This window comes from Mustela putorius, unplaced genomic scaffold, assembly GCF_011764305.1.
Source record: "Mustela putorius furo isolate JIRA1106 unplaced genomic scaffold, ASM1176430v1.1 tig00004013_pilon_pilon_pilon, whole genome shotgun sequence".
Taxonomy (NCBI): domain Eukaryota; kingdom Metazoa; phylum Chordata; class Mammalia; order Carnivora; family Mustelidae; genus Mustela; species Mustela putorius.
Genome location: NW_025422151.1, coordinates 1,150,026 through 1,164,405, shown reverse-complemented (window position 1 = coordinate 1,164,405; position 14,380 = coordinate 1,150,026). Strand labels below are relative to the sequence as shown.

Genomic DNA, 14,380 nt, shown 5'->3' with positions numbered 1-14,380 from the left:
CAGGAAGACAGGTGAGGGTCAAAGGGTGAACACTGCAGAGGATGCATGGGGGCATGTCCATCTTTTATCTTGCCAATCTCAATAGTAGTTATCTCTGACGGGCTGGATTATTGGTGAATTTTATTTTGGTGTTTCAACATTTCTTTTTTCTATTTTCTGAAGCTTCTATAATAAATATATATCACATGCAGAATAAAAACAAACATTATTTATAAACCAAATGTTGAACGAAACTTAAAACTACACTAGAAACATCTGAAGACTTTAAAAATAGTAATGTTACATAAGAGATTTACTTGAACATACGTTAGAAAGAGGGTATATTTTTATGGCATAATCTCTGCACTGTTCCGGCTCTCCAGTTATCAAACATACTTCCTTCTTTATCTGTTTCTTTCTATGGGTTGTGTCTGAGGCAACGGCTCAAGAAAACACACCAGTATTGACTCTAGAACTCAACCAGAAAACAGAATTTTTCTGTGTTGGTAACTTAAGTCTAACACAAAAATGTCACATATACGAAAAAAAAAAAAGTCCACATTATCCCATCTCTATCTACCTGGTCACAATTTTTTAACAAAACCACATCTTGCTTTTCATCCAATTCTGCCTCAGGCAAAGGCATTTTATGATGTCATGAAACGTACAGTTTATTGGTATAGATTCTATTTCCTTTTAATTTTTTTTAGATGAAATAGTGATATAGTTTTTTCCATTGGCTTCAGAATCCAAGTACACCCAATTTAGGATTTTACAAAAGCACCAAAAAATCAATGCAGAGCGGAAAAAGACAGAGCTGCCAATATATACAATTTATTGACTGAAAAGGAGAAAGAAGTTAAAATAGTCCACCATCACTTGCTTGGGAGTATCTGTCACCCTATTCCAGCCATGGAAAAAAGTGTCTTGACACTCACTGAAATTTGTCTTTTTACATTTGTAAAAGACTTTAAAATCTGGCATAGCATAAGGAAGAGAACATCACTGACCACAGCATGATTAGTTACCTTCTTAGTTGAGTAACAAATTATTGTTCTCCGTTTAAAAAGATTCACTTGGAGGAGCATAATTACACAGGTACTTTTCAGTTCTATTTTCCACAAATAGTTTTCTAAATTTCACTTTCGTTTGCAGCTGTAGTTAGAAATTTTAATGAGAAGAACCCCTGGCTGGTCAGACAAGTCATTTCTTCAATGAACGCAAGATCCTGAATTATAAATGGGGTGGATCTTCTGGGGGAAAGGCAGCCACTGACAGAAAACCAGCAACCCTTCTCCTCTCTTCTCCCTTTCCTTAGGTTTTTTCCCTACCCTCCTTTCATGTACTGAGATGATGTATCTTCCTTTTGGGTTTTTCTTTTCCCCTTAATGTGAATTTCCTCTAAAAAAAACGGGACATCCACGGAGGAGACTGTAGTCAGTTATGAGGGTTCTAAATACCAGCCTTCACCTCATCTGTGTTTGCAACAGACTACTCTCAAGATTACCTTGCATTATATGCAGAAGTTCGCACTTTCAAGGGGGTGAAAGCCTGTGTGCAGGGGAGGCGAGCTCTCTTGAGATTTCTATATGTAACAGCCTCCCCTTCAGAATGACTGATGGGCATTCCCCCCCTTCCTTGCATAGCAAGAGAGAACTTGCTGATATTTACAGTGATGAAAACAAATGACCAAACATGGCAGTTTTCGTCTAGAGTCAATTCAGAATTATCCTCGTATAAGCCTGTGGATTTTCCACGGCCGATTTTCAATTCCGGAAAGGTTTCTACTGATACCTCCTGTCCTTCAGGGTCACTTCCCCCTCATTAGTCAGTTACTGCTCAGGGAATACCAACTACATTTAATATCAGATTAAGCCAAGTAAATAAGAAGATGAATCAGCAGGAAAAACCGTGTTGCATACAAAACACAAAAAGGAATATTTGGGGCATATCTCATAGTTCGTATTATCAGCACCACTCTTTTGTAACTGAACAATGTCATGGAATCATTTTAATACTCTCTAAAAATCTTCTGTGCATATCGAATTCGGAGGAATGGGTTGGGTTATTTCAAGTATTTTATAACTAATTATCTAATTTATAAATGATTCAAGGGAAATCTGTTCTTCCACCCAAAGTCCTTGTTTATTCGTTTCAGCAGACGTCAGCATTGCCATGGACAACAGGAAGAAATCGGGAAAGGAGGATCAAAATAGCTCACTTTGTTGCTTATTAGGTTTCTGATAGAATTCCAGTAAATATAAGACTGGACTGGAAAACAGATAAAGTAAGATTTCCCCGTGTTCTACTTTGGGACTTCCTGTATGCATGTGCCCCTTGGCCTCCACCATGGTGAATAATCAGAAAGCTAGTAATATCAAGGCAGCTATGAAAATCAGTACATTTTCAGGGAACAAGAAGTTGGGGTGAAACTGAAGCAAATGGCTAATGAGCCCAATTTTAACAACTTAGAAACTAGAGTGAAATTAACTCAATTTTCTTTGACCTCCTCCAGCACTCACACTTGTATCATCCTCTCCGCACTGAGCATATACTGGTTTGTGCCATTATTACTGTTAGTAATAACAGTTGGTATTTCTTGATCTTGCACTGAGTTCCGGGCTCTGTAAGGCACCTTACAATCTTTCTGATCTGTAGAGCAACCCTTCCAGTATGATGATTCCCATTTTACTGACAAGGAAACAAAGGCTCAGGAGTAAGTAATATGCTCGAGACCACAAAGTCTGTTGGATCAGTGGTAACAGAAGTGTTCGACCCTAGGCTGGCTGATCCCCATACCGTCTCCACAGAGCCTTCTCGATGGGAGGTGTAACTATTCACAACAGGTCTCCTCTTTCCTAATGAGATGAAGCATCCAGTGGAAGATGGAAGAGGAGTCCCGAGGGGGACAATGGCCTAGAAGTTCCATATCTTTGCATCCCTCATGGTTTCCTGCGCAATGCTCAATGAGCAGTAATGATTGTGTTTTCATTTTCCTTGGGGATTTTGTTTATTTTAGCATCATTTTTGTTTCTATAGAAAGGCAAGCTACCACAATGCAGTTGCTATATGAGTGCTTTTGTGACCAACAGAACAGATTTTTTTTTACGTATCACAACCCTGTGCTATCACTTACCAATGGATGGTGTACATACACATCGACCCCAGGGGACCCTCGAGAATAGACACAGGAGTGTAAGCAGCATTATCCCAAGTGGTCCCGGAGGATGGCTGCCAACATGAGGCCTACGGTCAGAGTGTCCTGCTCTGCTCTAAAGATGGATTTGTCGGCAGGACAGGCATCGCAATCTGTCACTACAAGTGGAAGGGCAATCTCGTCAGCTTGAAATGCAGGGGTCACTCTGAGCCCCTTGCACAGAATAGAAAGAAATGCTGACATACCAGGGTGTCAAATTTCAAAAGAGAAAACAGGGTAGCTCCACGCTGGATTTCTCTGCCTCGATAATTTAGAACAAGTGGGTTGTCCCAAAGAAAAAATGGAAACTGTGTCTTTGCTTATAAAAGACAGGAAAAGTTGTCTCAATTCTTGTTAATTTATTCAATGATTCTTACTCAGCACACCACAGAGACTTTAGTACAAAGGCTGCTATCTTCAGAGGCAGCCACCGCCAACACAAGGGTCAACACCCAACTCAATGAAAGCGTATTTACTTTAACTCACTGATCAATGAAATGAGAGCTGTTTCTCAGAAATGAATAATCTTGGAAGCTTTTGGAAACTATCACAAAGACAGAAAAGGGTCATTCTGGAAAGCTTTCTTGCAAAAAGTGTTAAAAATGACCAATGAACCATCTATCCACTTGGACAAGACTATGCACACCTCTGACATTATTCAAGAAATGGATGGAGATGGAATAGAATCTTCTCCTATTCTCAAAAACTTTATAGTGCCTTTCAGGCTTGGTTTTTAGTAGAAAAAGAGCAACCTCTCCATTTTTTAGTAGACAAAGGATTGTGCTTCAGTGGGGAGCTCTCCTGTCCTGCTCTAGTTGCACCACTGGTTTCCTAAGTGACCTTGGGTAAAGCACTTAACCTTCTTGCATTTTAGTGTGTCCAACTGTGAAATAAGAAAGATAATGACAACAACAACATTAAGGCTTAGCACCTACGTACCTCACTGCAGTGTTTTATGAATTCATCATATTGGGCTTGGAAGGGGCTTTTATGGTTTAAAGGCATTTGACAGCAGTTAGCAAATTACCACATTAATGTAACATATATAGTCCAAGAATTACCTGAGAGGTTTTGCAAGGTACGTGCATACAGGTGCTTTGTGGGCAAGACATTAGGTAACATTAAAAGAAATACAATTGCTTTTTCTATTTACTTCAGGGAGGAACAGGGGGAAAAAAGCAATTTTAAAACAACTTATCCAGTTTGGTCAGAATTATAAAAGTATCCACGTAAAAGATCAGCCTCTTGACAGTTTGAATGGGAACTTTGAGAACAGGTAATGTATAACCAGTGAGATGAATCTTCCTATTATCCCAGGAGTTTGTTCCTTGTTCCAGCCCCACCCTTCACACTGTCACCATGCCCTCCTCTATCTCCACCATTTCACATTCTTGTCTCCCAACAAAGATGCAACCTCTGAGCAGACTTTTTGGGCTAGATAAACCGTGCCTCTATCACTCTAGCCATATGGAGAAAATCTTAACTACTAAATGCAGCCCTAATTATATCCTATTAGATCATGTAATACATTTTTTTATTAAAATTGACAGAGACAGACAGGGCACAGAGGGAGAGTGAGAGGGAGAAGCAGACTCCCTGCCGAGCAGGAAGCCATATGTGGGGCTCAATCCCAGGACCCTGAGATCACGACTGGAGCTAAAGGCAGACACCTAACTGACTGAGCCACCTAGGTGCCCCCATATAATTCATTCTTAACTGTAATGAACTTTATGCTGACACATGAGCTCGTTAGACTGTCAGCACGGGTGCAAAGCCCTGGACCCCCAATTCCTGAACAGGAGCATCCGCCGAGTACAATACTCTCAGTTCCAGGACAATGCAATGAATGGTGCCAATTAGTTTTAAAACAGTCTAGATATTTATCACGGCACCAGTTTTCAAAAGTACATTGTCACAAATACATACATACTACTTAGACTCTGCATATGTGACTTTGTGGATCATTTCAGACCCCATGCCCTTCATCATGAACATGGAAGTTGTAGGCAAACACCTCCTTAACAGAAACCTCTGCAGGTCATGTGGCTCCTGTAGCTTCCTTGACTGTTGGGTTCACTTTCCAGTTGCCTCATCTGTCATGTGTGATCTGCACACTATCATTTAAAGACCACCCCCTCTTTGTTTTTTCTCATGAAAACAGATCTGCCAGCAAGTTTGTGAAGTCCTGATCGGTTCTTTGCTGTGCGAGGCTTTGTGGCATTCCATCAAGTGGCTGTGGTTGACACCCACATTATCAGTGATGTGCAGAAGTCATCAAACAATGGAGTGATCACTAGCCTGATCACTAGCCATTGGGAGGTCTAGGATACTACCACCCAGCCGTGAGGAATTGTTTTGCAAAGCTGATAGTTTCTTCTATTTCTAGAGCCTCTAGAATCTCCACAATGGAGCACTAACCTGCAAGTCAGGGGACTTGTGTCCTAGTCCCAGTGCTGCCCCTGATCAGGAGTGGGTACTAGACAAGGTACTTCAGTTCCCTATGCCAGTGTTTCTTCAAAAGGGTTGAACCTGATGATCCTATTAGCTCCCTATGAATCTTAAAATAGATATGTAATAATATGATTCCATGACTTTTCATACTATGTGTGTTTAAAAGATATATTAAAGGGGGCGCCTAGGTGGCTCAGTTGGTTGAGCGTCTGACTCTTGATTTCAGCTCAAATCATGATCTCGGGGTCGTGAGTTCGAGCCTCTCGTCAAGCTCCATGGTCAGTGGGGAGTCTGCCTGAGATTCCTACTCTCCCTCTCCTTCTGGCACTCTTCCCCTCCTAAAATAAATAAATAAATAATTTTAAAAATGAATAAAAACTTTCAAAAAATTTTAAAAATTAATAAGAATAACATATACTAAAGGAATGGAGAAATCTGCTGTGGTTTTTTTAAAAGAATGATTATAATGTGCAACCTTTGGAGAGTTGGAGCAAAGTATAAACTTCTATTTATACATGTTGTGATGAGTATTGGGTTTTATATGAAACTAATGATTCTTGAACACTACATCAAAAATTAATGATGTACTATACGTTGGCTAACTGAACATTATAAAAAAAAATTCTATTTAGAGATTCATGAAACAAACCAACAAAATCAGTCCATATAAACAAGAAAAAGTAACAGACATGAAATTTAAAAAGCAAGCACTAATTTAAATAAAAATAAAAACTGCTATTTTTGTGCCAGAAGTTGGAAAGCTGGAGACATCAAATAAAAGAGCAATGGCAAAAAAAAAAAATAAAAAAACAGATAAAATAACGGAATAAAGTGGATTCTGTGGGGGGGATTCAGCCCCTTCTTCTACCTCTCTCCTTCCTATTCACTGATCCCCAAAGCCGTAGGAATTGTTTCGTGTTTTTTATGTCCTGAATAGAGAGAAAAGAGCCAATACAAGTACAGAGCAGGAGCGGAATGGATTCTTAAAAAGCCAGCAAGGGAAACAAAGCAGGGTGGACAAAATCAGAATTTCTAAATGGGTGCATGAATAGATAAGCCTTAATAGGATGCCCAAAGGAGAGAGAGTCCTAGTTTGGCCATTGGGAGGGTATTTCTCAGGTGTGTCTATCTCTGTGTGAACTCTGTCTCCATGCTGGAAAACAATGATGCTGTATGCAATGAATCCAGCTTTGCTGGAGTGGTTAGGGAAGTACATTCCAGCTAATGCTGGTATTAGAGCCACATCTGTGGCCATGTCATTAGCCGTAAAGCCAAGTATCTGCCACAAAATCGCAACTATGATATGTGAACTGAGAACAGCAACAACTAAAACAGTAACACCACAAAGCCTCAAGGAGTCTTTAATTATTCATTTATTTGAAAAGTAAAGCTCAAGAGTACAGCTGCTAAAGATATAGCTTTTCCATACTCATCCCTATTTATTTGACTCAAAATATTTCTATTTTTAATGTAATTCTCCTCCATGTTTAATGAACTCTGATGTTCCTGGAAGTCCTACAAAAAGATCGGTGTTAAATCCCAGTACTTCCAATTACATCAGGCATGTGAGGAAAATGTTAGCTCTCTAAAATGGACAATCAACCCAAACTTCACTAGGATGAGGGTCACATGGGTATTTAACACACTTGAACGTTGCTATTAAAATATAGTGACTGCTGTGTGCCTCTGAATTTAGTCGACAAAAATTTGTGAGTCGTACCAAGGCACACTTAAGCCACTCCGAGGCTTTACGGGTCTAGAAGAGGAAAAAGGGAATGAGCAAGATATACGATACAATCTGGTATGCAATAGTGTCATGTAGGCAGGACAGATTCCCAGCCATAGGCAAGAAGGGGGAAGGGCTGACTTCCGAATGGGGATTAAAGAAAGACTCATGGCAGAGGTGGCATGTGAAGGGATTCCTAGTCTAGACAATGAGGGAAAATGACATTTCTGACAGCTGGGTTAGCATGATGGGTAAGTCAAAGGTAAGTGAGAGCAGAGGGAGCTTGAGAGATGGGAAATAGTGGCCACGAGATGAAGTCAGAGATACGGCCATGGAGGGAGATGGAGGATGGGTTACAGGAGACTTGCCTGAAGAGTCTGGGATTTATTTGGAAGTCAAGAGATAAGTCAACAAACTTTTTTTTTTTTTTTAATTGGAAGCCACAGCTCATCGTGGCCCTTTCAGAATTATCTGTCTGACAAGGATGGGCAGGATCGCTTGTGAGAAAAATCCCTGGAGTCCTCGTAGGGGGCTATCATGAAAGCCTAAGAAGGACTTGCCGAGGATGTGGAGTGGGGTGGTGGGAAAGGAGAGTGGCACACTTCCTTCTAGAACACGGCCATCCAATACAACTTTCTGCTATAATGGAAACACTCTCTCTCTGTCCTGTCCGATGTAGCAGCCATAAGCCACATATGCCCAATAAGTACCTGAAATGTGGCTAGTGTGAGAAAGAAACTGAATTTAAAATTTTATTTAATTGTAATTAATTTAAATTTAAAGAGCTACACATATCTAGTGACTACTGTAAAGACCGGACAGTTGTCAAGTAACAAATACTGCACAGGAAATATATCAAAAAAATCAAGAGAAAAAATATTTAAAATGTTTAAGCAGCAGAAGGCAGAAATTCACATTACTTGTGGTAGCTTTCCTAAAATGTTGGCATGAGTCGATTGCCTGTTGAAGTACATTTAGCTGTGACTTTCTAAAGGGCAGGAATATTCATGCATCTTTTCATCTCCTAGTCCAGAGTACAGTCCTAAAAACTGGTGAGTGCTGTGAAGTGTGTAAACCTGGTGATTCACAGACCTGTACCCCTGGGGATAAAAATATATGTTTATAAAAAATAAAAAATTAAAAAAAAAATTCAATATTTAAAAGATGAAAGAGAAAATGGCAAAAAAAAAAAAAAACTGTAAGTACTCAAACTAAACAATTCGGAATGAATTCATGAATGAGTGAGTGCATGAACAAAATGTCTATGCAGCTTGGAATCCACCATTTAAAGAAGACATGTTTTAGACAATACTCATGTGTATGGGCAAAAAAACTCGAGGACTGTATTTGTGACTAATTGTATAACAGGTTATTTTAGTTTCTGTTCTGTGGAAAGTGTAAAGCATTCCAACAAAGGGTTTTAATGTAGATTTTTTTTTTGCACCCATGCTGTTGATTGCTAAATGTAATAGTCTGATCATGACGCTGAATAAATGTGTCTTTTAAAAAAATAAATAAATAAATAAATAAAATAAAGAGCTGGATTTAGGAAAATGTCTGAATAGGTGAAAGTAGCAACTGTGGGCTATCTCTATAACTTCATTCCTTGACTCCTATAAAAATCAAAATACTACAGTGTATGAACAGAACAGCTGGAAGAATTGAAGTTTCATTTTCTTAGTGAAACTGGTAGTGTTATTTTTGCTCAAAAGCTTTAAAAAAGTCATAAGATTCATATGAATGGTAGAAATTTAACACCATGATATATTTAGTTTAATGCTTTGAGAAAGCAATTTCCTGATTATAAAAGCAATACATACTTTTTATAGAAACTTTGGAATGCATTAAAATAATAAAGGAGAAAATAAAAAGTTATCCACAATTCCATAACCAAAGGTATTCACTATTGAGATATTAGTAGTTCCTTTCTTTTTTCCATGTCTGTCTATCCATCATTTTTCTCCAAATAAGGCAAATCTTCATAGCATGAGCAATGTCCCCATTCTTCTAAAACAATCTTCATAGCTGCATAATATTCTGTCATGTGAAAATGCCGTAATTTATAAAACCGTAACCCTACTACTGCTCATCTACATTGTTTCCAATATTCTAGAATGCCGTTTGGCAATTTGTATCAAGAAACTTAAAACAGCTAGTAAGTACTTCTGGGAAAATATCTTAAGGAAATAGTCCTCCATGGGCATCAAAGAATTATTTATAATAAATAGTATAAGGATGCTAAAAGGCTTTAACATCAAATAATCAAAAGAATATTAGTAAATTATATTCATGAATATTAAGTTATAAAAGTTGTTTTTGAAAATTTTTGAAATAAGATGGAAAATACTTATGAGAATAAGTGAAAAACATGAGATTTAGTTACATAGGTAGTATAGGCACCAGTTTTTAAACCAAAACCAAGACATATGCATAGAGTAAAATATACATATGTGTAAATATATATATATTTATGTATATGTGTATATGTGTGTGTATATATATACATACACATGTTCACAAGGTGTTTTTTTTTCTTAATTCCAGTATAGTTAACATACAGCATTACATTAGTTCCAAGTGTACAATACAGAAATACTAGCAATGGTTATCCTTGGCTGAGAGACCAAACAGTAATTATATTTGCTTCCATCCCCAACATTTCCACACACTTAAAGCTCTATAATAGACATTATTGTCTGTTAAGGAGTCCATTGAGTGTTGTGGTTAAGACCTCAGAGTGTTCTGATGCTGTCACCATGTCCTCAAAGAAGACACCACAGTGACATCCACGTTACTTAAATTGTTCAGAACACTGTGAGACAAGTTTGTGCCTGTTCTTCTAGAGAGAAGCAAGTGAGCAGGAGCTTTAAGCAAACGGAGACTTGGGGACTTTCACCACAGTGTACATTCTCATCCCTCTTCTGAGAGGGGCACAAGGACTTGGTGACCTTGCTGAAAACTTTAGACAACAATCATAGAGCATTAACTTCATCTGCTTCCCATTAGAAGGAAAAATCATGGTGTAACCATGTCAAAGAGTCTCACATCCCACGCCGCAGGGGATTTGGCCAAGGGTCTCCCATGAGACCAGTCAAACACACTGGACAGGTGGTATTTGCTTACAGTCGTGCCCCTAGGGCTGGAACAGCTTCCCCTGTGAAAAGGCAGTAAGTATGACAGAAGCGTAATGGCCTCCAAAGCTACTGTTGACCATTAGCAGGACTCTTACCAGCGCTTACTTACGTGCTGCCTATAAGAATGTGCCGTACTAAGAAGTTCCCTTTATTCTTCATCACTTGTGCCCCCCCTTTGCAGATGAAGAAACATTAATGAAGAGTTTATTAATATCCCTATTTTACATATGGGAAACTTGAAGGGTAGAAAGGATACATAAGTTGGCTGAGGTCCTTTACTAAAAAAGCATCAGCGGTAGGATTTCAGCCCAGGCAGTCTGTCTCCAGAGCCTGGCTCCTCTGCTTTTTCTCTCTTGTCCCCATTCAGCTCCACCATGCTCTTAACCTCTGCTCTGAACACTGTTTACATAATCAAAATGAAGTCTACATGCTTATCTATTTGTAAGCCATTTCCAGCTAAAGTGAACAATTATCCCAATAACTTCAAAGTGAGTAATAATTCACAGAACCCTCTTTTAATAGATAGAGCTCACAAAAGCATACATTCACTGGAGTACTCCATTTGAATTGGGTTCCACAGCCATTTAAGATTTAATTTGAATAAAATTGGCCAAACTTACTGTATTGCGGCACTTACAGAAGAAGGCTGTCTAGTGCCAAAATAAATATTTCTCTGATTGAGATTATGGGCATTTCCTTCCCTAGCTAATTAGGACAAAATGGTCCACTTTTAGAGCACACTGTGTGTAACGACTGATTTCCTGAGCTGGAAGCAGGAAAGTCATTTATCTCCGTGACTATGAATGGTTGTACCTTCACGGCACCACATTCCATGCCATCCTTAGGCATTCAGTTAGAACACGAAACGCCTGCATTGCATTCACCCATCCCAAGTTCTCCTCACTCTCCACATTCATACGTGTTGGTAGAAGGGAGTGATGGAAAGCATTTGAACTAAATCAACGTTCAGACATAACCAAAAAAGAGGCTTTTAGAAGCAGACATTGTGACTCCAACCAGAAGTCTGTTTTCCATGTACAATCACTGTATTGCCTTCAGACCTTGTTAACACATTTTATTAAAATAAAAACATATCTCAAGTCAAAGGATCTTTTCAGAATTCAGGGTGTCGATCTCCCAGAACCTCTTTACAAAGCTACATTCCTAGTTTATTAACCTCTTGCCCTCTGACCTGTGACTCCATTTAATAGGATTCAATGCATCTAGGAAATCATGGTTTATAAGAATAATATCATTTGTCTTGTACTTTAGAGTTTTCAGAGCATTTGTTGAGTGATCGTAGCATTTCAGTTATGGACATAAAAGGAGACGACGGTCCTTTTAGGGGCTGGGAGTGAAGAGCTGAGAGTTGTGCTCTTACATGAAGCAGGACGCCATTTCCTTTCAACCACCATATTGGGATTTGTTGGTAAGTATATGGTCATCCCATGGCTCAGACATTATGGATTGCTTACCACATGCCGAGAATTGCTCAGCAACAAATTAATAATTGTAATGTGCCTCCCAAGTGGCTCCAAGATAGGGAATAAGAATAGGAAAAGCCTATGATGTAATTCAAGGAATTTTTTCTGTAACTCACCAGCTTATCCTCGTGCCACAGGCATTTCCAATGTCCGATAGGCATGAAGTGCCGGCGTTGCTTTCCAGGAGCTTTGGGTGTACTGCAGTCCTCAGGAGCAAAGGACATAGCATTGGGAGTTCTCTGCCGTAGAGGCTGCAGGCAGCCCCAGGAAACCTATGTACTCACTGGACTCCTAACACTCCCCAACCCCAAATGCAGACCCTTACCCCAAATCCAACAGCTGGCTGTAAATCGGAGCCAGAAAAATAAGATGGAACAATTAAACTTCAGGAAGTTCTGTGGATTTAGGGATAGATGATTCAGCTCATGATCTTTCTTTTTTGAGTGTTCAATAATTTATCAGTTGCATGTAACACCCAGGGCTCATCCCATAGCATGCCCTCCTGAATGCCCATGATCTTGAGCAAGTAAACTACTTTCTAAATCTACGAATGGGCTTTAAGCCAAACACCCACTTACTGCTGTCTCCACAAGAGGCAGACCGGGCACCGGGTCAGGTTTTATGATAATGCTAAGCAAAAGTGAGGTAGGAAATCGGGTGATCGCTAAACCACAAGGGCTTTAGTTACTGGCATTGACTGCAAACACTATGAGAGGAAAAGGTCAAGGGGAGAGAGGACTGAAGGAGCTGATTTTATTCAGGATATATGGGCTCTAATTTTACTGACTGCACCCTGTCTGAGAGAGACGTGAAAAGAGACACTCCTATTTACAGGAATTCTAGTGAAACTCCCAGGAGGAATTTCATGCCATCCCTAAGAGATGCTCTCAGGCAAGAGGAACAATGAACAAACCCCTTGGAAGAGCCAAGTGTGCATTTTTAAAGAAAATTTACTGGCATAATTTACTCCCCTCGTGCCATAAGATGTTCTTCTTTTACTTTTTACAGCCATGGGAAAAATCCGTTCCTGACTAATGAATTTTTAATATTTGTATAGGAGTCAATCAGTCACAAGCCTTCCTGCTTTGATTTCACACTTAATCTTCTGGTATTTTGACAGCATCCCAAAGATAGGGAGAGAAGCACACAGCTGTTTAAGTTAGGGTTTATTTTCTCCACTCTCTTTACAGCATTAAGAATGCCGGAGATGACGGTAATAGCATTATCTGATTTGATTTGAGTGGCAATCTTTTCAATTTAATAACTCTGATGTCAGCTTCTCTGTCATGCTGCCAAGTTTAATTCCCACTTCTACAGCGATTAATACTCTAACGAAGACACTGTCTGATTTCAGCACCAGCACACACGCGTGCAGCTTTACTCCTCTTCGCTACAACGGGAGCTCCTGCCGCGAACCACGATAAATCAACCCCAGCTAGAGTGCCTATCAATTCAAAGACTAAAAACCATTGAACATCCCCATTTTGCTCTACCCCAGCTAGAGTGCCTATCAACTTGAAGCCTAAAAACCACTGAACATCCCCATTTTGCTCTAAAATTTTCTTACCCTACGGCATATTTAATATTTTAGGATCACTTTATTTTCCAGTGTTTTACCCTGTTTTGCCGCCGTCTTCCAAATCACCTCTCAAAAGGTTAAGTAAGTGGTCTGGGTCCTAAGACCTATCAAGGTTAAGTGACTTTTTCCAAAGCAGAATTATCCAAGGCTCTCTGAAGAGTCAGCTAAAAACTTTGCTCCCTAGTCCACAGCTCCATTAGGCTTAAGAGCATATCCAAGCCCCTATGAGGTGGAGGGTTGAGATTCTAGAACTTGGTTAACCTGAGTTCATCACATTCCATTTGGTATAGTGCTTCTGATGTTTTGCACCTTTTTCATCTACATTTAGACTGTGGACTATCAAGGGTGCTTGTAACTCTAGGGGTCCTAGTAGCCACTTTTCCTTCTGCAATTTATTTATTTCAAAGATGAAAATCAGGGAGAGAAAATCAGTACAGACTGCAAGTCTGAGAGTCACTGGAGTGCAGGTAGGAATCCCAAACATAGCCCGGCTCTCTAAGCCTAGCGTGATGTCAAGAAGGAGTAAAGGAGCCCTGAAATATCTAGTTTAACAAAGGAAACAAAAAGGCCCATAAGCACTGCCAGTTCTCTGGGCAAAGAATTCAAGGGGGAAGGATAAAAGGCCGTGGCAGGGACGGTGCTCTTGGACCTCCCACCAGCAACTATACAAAATTCCCGCTGTGAAAGCAGGAGGCTTGGCCATTTCTCCAAACTTCTGAACTCCACTATGGCCGTTAAGAGCATCAACTAATCTCTTTCCTATGCTCCCAGCAAGATGAGCAGGTGTTTTGTTTATTTATTTATTTATTTTTAATTGCCGTGTTTAAAGCC

At 39.6% G+C, this 14,380-nt stretch overlaps 1 protein-coding gene across 2 annotated transcripts in view; it reads right to left on the bottom strand.

The window, feature by feature from the left end:
• LHFPL6 (LHFPL tetraspan subfamily member 6) overlaps positions 1-14,380 on the bottom strand; it is a 234,410-nt gene that overhangs the window by 130,272 nt on the left and 89,758 nt on the right. The gene's annotated exons all lie outside the window — the stretch shown is intronic.